Source organism: Phoca vitulina, unplaced genomic scaffold (genome assembly GCF_004348235.1).
Source record: "Phoca vitulina isolate PV1807 unplaced genomic scaffold, GSC_HSeal_1.0 scaffold49, whole genome shotgun sequence".
Classification (NCBI taxonomy): Eukaryota; Metazoa; Chordata; class Mammalia; order Carnivora; family Phocidae; genus Phoca; species Phoca vitulina.
In genome coordinates this window covers 9,873,656-9,882,272 of record NW_022589752.1, presented here as the reverse complement: position 1 = coordinate 9,882,272, position 8,617 = coordinate 9,873,656, and the positions used below count along the sequence as shown (strand labels likewise).

The window sequence follows — 8,617 nt, the reverse complement described above, 5'->3', positions numbered from 1 at the left end:
ATTAATGCTGTATCATGGTTTTCTATATGTTTTTTATCAACAAAAATATTATTACTATAATAATTTTTAAAGTATATTTTATATCTAAGAATGTACTTAGTTTTTCATAATTTGTTCATCACCAGAATATACATATTTACACTTTTAATCATAGCATTAATGAATTAATATTTTCTAATGCATGTAAAACAGTACCTGGCATAGAGAAAGTGCTACTCTAAAGGCTTATTTCATAAATTGTTCTAAAAATATTAAAAACAGTTGCTAAAACTTGAGAATTATCAAGAGGATTAATTTTAACAGTGTACGGTTAACTGAGGAAATACAAGTATCCCAAGAAAAAAAAATGGCAAATATTTTTTAATACTTCCTAAGACACTTCAAATAAAATTTTAACAAAGCATCAGTCTCTTTTGTGTTACAATATTAACATTTAAAACAAACATGCCTAAAAAAAAATAAAAAATAAAACAAACGTGCCTTAGGATGGAACTGACATCAAGAGAACAACACTCCCCAAGAAAAGTTGCAAAACCTCCTACTGAGTGTGAAATATTAAAAACTGGTTCATTCTGACCACCAGGGATATAGTACAGAGCCAGTACACAATGTACAACTGTATATAATGATGTTAATAATACATGAATAGATTCTCGATTCACCAAATATCAGGGCACTCTTGAAACTTGAAGAAGTAAACGTGGGACATGTGGAAAGAAGGCACAGTCTCTCAGGCTCTGGATATAATAGTGGCTATTATTAGGAGCTTAAGGGTGAACGAACAAAAGAATCAGGATTCTTTAGAGAGTATTCTTCAAATTCTTCCATCTTAGGGGACAGCTACAGGCATAATAACATTTGACTAAAGAAGAAATTAAAGAAGTGGCTTCATAAAAAATTGAAGTGTGATTTCTCAGAGGCTCATCTCCATGCAAGGGCAGAACCACTATCAAAGTTAGACTCAAAGGAGCTTTCTATAATTCATTACAAAGAAGCACCACCTTGGGATCTATTGGGCAGTGAAAACTCTAAGCTCCAGTTAGAAGCTAGAAGAGGCTAGAAATCCAATTGGTACCAAGTTTTATCCCAGTGGATCACAAAGATATTAACAATACCCTAGCCTACACACAAGAGCTAGATTATAACAATAAAGCATACAGCTGGGGCCCTTCCGTTTAGCCTCTGCAACAACTTCCAGGTCTAGGTAAGTTATTTAGCCTTGTATTTGAATCCAGTTTCATGTACATTACACGTTGCGGTGTGTATTACATATTTTGGTATACATAATGCACCTGGATAGTGCACACCTATGTAAAATGTTCTGTGCCTTTAAAACTGACAGTGATAATGAAGTCAACTTCAGGTGTCATATATGAAATGGAAAAGTTACTATCAAAGCAAAGGCAGAAGCAAATTCTTGAATGTGTGCTTCAAGCCTAACAACAACTTCTATCTTCTGTTTGAAAACCAGTCCTCCGTTTGAGCCAGAGTGAATAGATGGCTCCTCCACCACTGGTTAGCTATCATGGGACCTGCTTTCTCATCTATAACATGGGAATAATACTAATATCTGCCCCCCCCATATGGGTAGTTTGTGGACTTAAAGGACAGTTAAAAGCTTCTATTACCATGCCCTAGAATAGTGCTATCCAATAGAAATGCAACATCTTTTATATCTGATGCATATTTTACGCTTAGAGTGTATCTCAATTTAGTTTAAGCCCCATTTCAAGTACTCAGTAGCAATATGTGACTAGTGACTACTATATTGAACAAGGCAGTCCTAGAATATAGTTAACGTTCATTAATACAGTAGTATTAATGTTTGTAGTAGTATTTTACTATTCCTTGGTATCACTGATATTGGTATTATTATTATTCTTACAAAAATCCTAAGCTATGCTTATAACTGTTCACAGAATTATAAAATAATTTTAAATTCTTTGCTAATTTTCAGAATATACAAGCCTCCAGTGATGCTACAAAAGCTAGTAAAAATGAAAGCATATATGCACCTTAATATGTTAGGAAAAATTACAAAGAAAATTGTCAAAGAGCACAGCAAACATTAAATGGGAAAAAAAATGTATGAACATGGGGGAAATTTTCAGATAGAGCATATATTTCAAGAAAAGGTTTTTAGAAGGCAGGAGTTAAGGCTAATAAATACAGGTCCAAATTTTGGCTTATAGCCAATATAGTAGGAATTATTAACTAAACCCTCTGCTTATTACCCAGAAAATCAAGATAAATTTAAAGGCCTTCAACAATTGAACAGAGGAGTAACATGGACAAACAGATGTATTAGGAAAATTTAGCAGTGCTCACTTTGGCAGAACATATACTAAAATTGGAACAATATAGAGGAGATTAGCATGGCCCCTGAACAAGGATGATACACAAAATCATGAAGTATTCCACACTTTTCAGCATAAGAAACATAGTCAATGATAACGTAATAGTGTTGTATGGTAACAGATGGTAGCTAGATTTGTGGTGAATATAGTATAACATAGAGATGTTGAATCACTATTTTGTACTCCTGAAGTGAATGTAACATTGTGGGTCAACCATACTCAAATAAAAAGATTTAAAAAAAGAGACAATTTAGATAATACAGTTTTGAATTAAGGAAAAATCAGAATTGTACAAGACCTTCTAAAACATAATTACTTTGTAAGTCAGGGAGCCTCTTTGGCGGGGGGGGGGTGGGAGAGGAAAAGCTTGAAGTTTTAAGAGATCTATGCCTAAAGGAATATGTAGGCCTTGTTATTAGATTCCAAGGGAGAAACTTCTCAGGACACTGAGCCTTCCTAGGTCTGGCCTAAGAGGCTCTTGTCCTGAATCCACAGAGCATTCTATCTCTTACCTGATCTCTTTCTGACAACCCCTAATCATGCTGCAGATATCAACTTAGCCTTCCCTTCCTTGGGAAGATTTTCCTGACTCTAAAAGACTCTGATAGATGTCTATGGCACATTCTTTTACCTTTATGGTAGTTCTTACCACAATGTATTTCAATTCCAAGAATACGTACCTATTTTTTTCTTCTTGAAACTCTTTTTTCTTGTTTACTTTCTATCCCTGAAGGATCTTGTAATTTCCTTTCAACCATCTACACATGTAACTTTTTTTTAAAGATTTTATTTATTTATTTGACAGAGAGAGACACAGTGAGATAGGGAACACAAGCAGGGGGAGTGGGAGAAGCCGGCTTCCCGCGAAGCAGGGAGCCCGACGTGGGGCTCTATCCCAGGACCCTGGGATCATGACCTGAGCCGAAGGCAGATGCTTAATGAATGAGCCACTCAGGCGCCCCTATACATATAACTTTTAAATCTATGTCCAAAACCTGCTGGAATTCTCTCCCTTGATATATACAAAACTACAATTATCATCCTATTTTTTTTTTCAAAATCTCATCCTCCTCCTCCTGACTCCTATTTAACAACCTCATTGTTCTCTTGGTCACAAAAAAAAATCTTGAATTCATTCTTGGCTCTTCCTCTCACTGTGCCAGCCAGACAAAACATGACCAGTCCTGTAGATAGCCCCACTGTCTACAGAATGCCTTTCCATTATTCTGACTCAGAGCCTCATTAGTTCCTACCTACATGAACACCTTTTGGCTGGCCCTCTGATTCAAGAGTCTCTCCTACCCCAGTCTGCTGACACATTCCTGCCAAATTTTCTCTTTTCTAAACCTTTTTATTTCAGTATAGTTGACCCACAATGTTACATTCACTTCAGGAGTACAAAATAGTGATTCAACATCTCTATGTTATACTATATTCACCACAAATCTAGCTACCATCTGTTACCATACAACACTACTACGTTATCATTGACTATGTTTCTAATGCTGAAACATATGGAATACTTCATGAATTTGTGTATCATCCTTGTTCAGGGGCCATGCTAATCTCCTCTATATTGTTCCAATTTTAGTATATGTTCTGCCAAAGTGAGCACTGCTAAATTTTCCTAATACATCTGTTTGTCCATGCTGCTCCTCTGTTCAAATTCCTTTTCTTGTCTCAGCATATTAAATCTTAACCGCTAAGCCTGCTTTCTAAATCCCCCATAATATGACTCCAAACTATCCTTCCAGCCTTAGCATCTACAATATTCTCAGTTAATTAAGTGTTCCAACCAAATTCTCTGTTACTCAAAAAAAATCCTTATACTTTCTCAACTTCATTATTTTTTCATTTTCTTTGCATAGGAATACATCACTCACACAATCTGTACCTAAAAATACCTTTTATTAAAAAATGATCTTTCTCTCACTTCAATCCCAATCTGTATTTTGGGACAAAATTTATATTATTGAGTTCCATCTTTTTTTATAGCTTCTAGTCAATTTGAAGTTCCTTGAGGAAGGAATCATGTCTTGTTTTTCTTAGTATTATTTTCAATCCGTCACCCTAGAGAAAAGTAGTAAAAATATGAATGGAAGAAGAAAGCTCACCAAACAATATCCCTGCAAATGTCCCATAGTGAATTAGAAGCAAATTGGAAAAGTCTGGTTATGCTCTAGATAGAAGAAAGATCCACCTGAGGGCAGGCTTCTTCAGTCTGTGGGGAGTTTGAAATATCACAGAGAAACTTATTAGGTAAATAATGGAAAAATATTTGCATGTGTTTATTATTTAATCACTCAGTACTTACTAAATGCCTATTGACATCCTCAAAATATTTCAAAAGAAGTTCCAAAAATGATAAATTTACAGTATTCAAAGCCTCATTCTAAGTGACTATACTGTGGAGAAGTTTCACTTGAGAATAAAAGATCGGCAAAACCTCTTCACTTGTTCACAAAGCCACCTTTTAACTCAGAAGTTTCCTGGAGTTGAAAAGGTAGTAACTCAAAAAGCACTGAGCAGCTGAACTCAATTCAACTTTGAATATTTTTTTATTTTTAGCAGATTCTCTGTTTCTTTTAGGTACATAAAAAATGCAAACTAGATCTTAGTAGAGCGGAGGCTGTAGACTTGCAAATAATAAATAGGCTGTTTGATAATAAGAAAAGCAAAATGCAAGTAAAAGAGCAAATGAGATTACAAATAAATTCAAAATGTCAGCTATAAAAAGAACCATGACTCGAGATCATAACAGATGCAAGTGATTTTAATAATCTAAAAAGCAAGGCCAAAGATGGTGGGAAAGAAAACCAAAATAACAAATGGTACCTGAGCAAAATATTTAATTATTGTGGCTGTTTAAAGTTGTAATAAAATCTCTTTAGCTGATCAAAATGTTCTCAGGACATAGAATTTTATTCTTCTTTCATAAAATAAATATAAATTTCAAATATTCTAGATAATTTTCCTATTTTTTCTTATAAATACAGCAGGACAATCTCTGGTTTATGTGTTTTTTCTCAAATCACTCAAATCTTTGAAAGACCAAATTAAAATCATATGCTCCTACACATAAGCTGACTCTTCTTCAAGGGCACAAATTTCAAAAAATAATTTAGGGTCAAACTATCCCCACAGCATGAAGAAGACATTCTGTGTCTTTATATATATATATATATATATATATATATATATATATATACTTGACATATAGTTAGTGTACAATATGCTATTATGAGAAAATAAATGAGGGCTAGGCATGATATGAGCCTTCCCTATTATTTCAGTCTCATTGTCTACTACTCCCTCCAAATATTCTTATAGTCTAAAAAAGAATGAAATCTTACCATTTGCAACAATGTGGATGGAGCTAGAGTATAATGCAAAGTGAAATAAGTCCGTCAGTGAAAGACAAATACCATATGATTTCATTCATATGTGGAATTTAAGAAACAAAACAAATGAGCAAAGAAAAAGAGAGAGAGAGAAACTAAGAAACAGACTCTTAGTGATAGAGAACAAACTGATGGTTACCAGAGGGGAGGTGGATAGACAGATGGGGGAATAGGTATGGGGATTAAAGAGTATACTTATCATGATGAAAATAAAACAATTAAAATATATATATATTCTTTTTTTAAATTACATTCAATTCTTAGTCTAGACACTTTTAAACCTCTCACATTCCTGTAACATCCCCAAGTTTTCCTATATAACTATGCCTCTGCTCCTGCTGATTTGTCTTTCTTGTATGGCATTTCCAATTTGTCTACATGGTAAGCTCCTACTCATCTTTAAGACAATTTTAGTATCATCTCCTCTCTAAAGCCTTCCTAATCCATTCCCAGTACTACTGGATACTTTATATGTAATCCACTGGTAATCATCATATTGTATTCCAATTATTTAGAACTCCCTGAGACCAGAAACTGTGCCTTATTTGTCATTGTGAGTTTTAATACATGACACCATGTCAGGATCCTGCTACATCATCAGGTGAATGTTGATCAAATCTGTATGTCTATATGTTCCTTGAGGTTAAAGGCACTGTGCTATTTGTCCCAGTACACACAAACCTAACATAGTACCCACTCCAAGTTGGCTCTAAGTAGAATGTTTTAATGAATTACTTGCAATCAAGAAAGGACAAAGTTTAACAGGTAGGTACTAGACTTTAACCTGTCATTTTACAATAGTAGATTAATATAGATTCATGTATCTACACAGAAAAAAATATAGAATATACCAAAAATTGCTGAATTTATTGACATAAACTCCTTTTTGCAAATCATTCTGTCCTTGTTATTTCCTGGAAAAACTCAGAAACATCTGTTGTTTCTTTATAGAGGACTCTCTTCTGATAAAATGATAAAATTTACTTAATAAATTTTGAACATCACAGATAATGTTCATAATGTAAGCAATACAGGAAACAAAAAAAAGAGTTGCTATTTTGAAACTTATTCTGATTTTAGGCAATGTGATATTATAGGAAAGTCAGTACACCTTAGTGCCAGGGTTAGATTCTCAGCCAACTCAAACACATCTGTGCTTGCAAACTTTAGCTGTTTATTTAACTACTCTGCGCCTCCATTTCCTCAGCTGTAAAGTGCGGAAGAAATAGTAGTGTTCGCTTCACAGCATCATTGTAAAGGTTAGGGTTGTTACAGCTTTTGTAACCACTGTGTCTGGAACATCATATGTTCTCAATAAAATGTAAATGATTATGCTGTTAATACATCAGATGGTCTTTAATAAACAGGAATGAAATTCTATTCTTCCCAGTATGAGAAGATAAAAGCTCCCTGATCCTCCCTCTACATGACCCAGCTAACCAAAGAAGTAAATTGCTGTAGTCTACTTATGAAACAAGCACATCTCAAAATTTTTTTTATTAGGCAGCGCCCCTGGAAGCCATGGAACTCTCTATGGAATAGGATGCCTTTTAGCAGAACAAATGGAATATGATTACATTAAATCTATCCTATATACAAAAAAAAAAAAAACTTGGCTAGCAGAAAATATTGTTATATTGTAGCACACATATTATCACAAATGGGTGCTCTCAGAACAAAATATGTTGCTATTAGTTATTAATAACTATTCGTTTGGCATGTATTTGGTGTACTACCACCAATACTCACTATTAACGGTTAATAGTCCCTTTAACTAAAGAAAACCTGTATTAACATCTCACAGTTACTTTTTAAAATTTTTTCTATGTATAATTTTGAGTTAATCTGTTTACTTTGCATAGGTGTGATTATTCTGTGAAAACAAATTTATAACCCATTTTTCTCTTTCTCCTTATGATAGAGGTATTCATCCACATTAATGTAAACTTCTTCACTGTCAATATAAATTAATAATTTATAATTCATTAATAACAATAATTTAAATGGTTACATAATATAATATATAGATATCATTTAGACATTTTCCTATTTTTGAACATTTAAGTTTTTATTTTTATTATGAATAATGCTACCATGAATATTTTCATGCACACTTTGTTTTCCTGCTTTATCCTTATTTCTTTAGATTGAAGTCCCAGAAAAAGTTTACAGTAGTGAAGAATTTTAAGGTAGAAGAAAAATTCAAAGTAAAGAATTCAACACACTACTTTAGGATATGTTTCCTATAAACTGGGACTAAATTAACTGGCAGCAAAACATCTTGTGCTATCTTGAGGACCACTGATGTTCCATAATACATGTACATAATTAAGTTTTTTAAAACTATGTTCAAAAAAAAAGAAAAAAGGGATAAAATAGACTTGCTTGTTGGGGAAAATGATCTAAAGACAAGAGAAGAAAAGCAATATTTTTCATTTCACATCTTCTGGCATTAAAAAGAATTAATAAGAGTAAAACTAATATGATACTATATGTTCATTATACTTTAATTTAAATAAATAAATAAATAATTTTTTACAAGAGTAAAATGGAGTGCCAGAAATTATTATAAGTCATTTACATGTATTACCTCACTTGGCCTTCATAAGAATTCTGAGCCAGGTAGTTATTTCCTTTTTTTTTCAGTTATTTTTCATGAAAAAACAAAGTCACAGAGAGGTTAAGTAGCTTGCCAAACATCACATAGCTTATTACTGCTGGAACCAGACTTCAAACCAAGGCAGACTGACAAAGAACCTGTGCTCTTAGCCACCCCAACCATCTGCTTCCACAGAACAGGGAGATGAACCTCAAGTAAAGGAAGTAAATTTTTAAAAAGATCCAAAAAAGCCAATTTCA

The 8,617-nt window shown here is 33.4% G+C and overlaps 2 non-coding genes across 2 annotated transcripts; one reads left to right on the top strand and one right to left on the bottom strand.

The window, feature by feature from the left end:
• Positions 1-2,320: 2,320 nt before the first annotated feature.
• Positions 2,321-2,427, top strand: LOC116621626. The gene has a single exon (XR_004297430.1). It is a non-coding gene; the product is annotated as a U6 spliceosomal RNA (small nuclear RNA).
• A 1,438-nt stretch (positions 2,428-3,865) lies between these two features.
• LOC116621611 lies at positions 3,866-3,972 on the bottom strand. The gene has a single exon (XR_004297417.1). It is a non-coding gene; the product is annotated as a U6 spliceosomal RNA (small nuclear RNA).
• Positions 3,973-8,617: the final 4,645 nt, after the last annotated feature.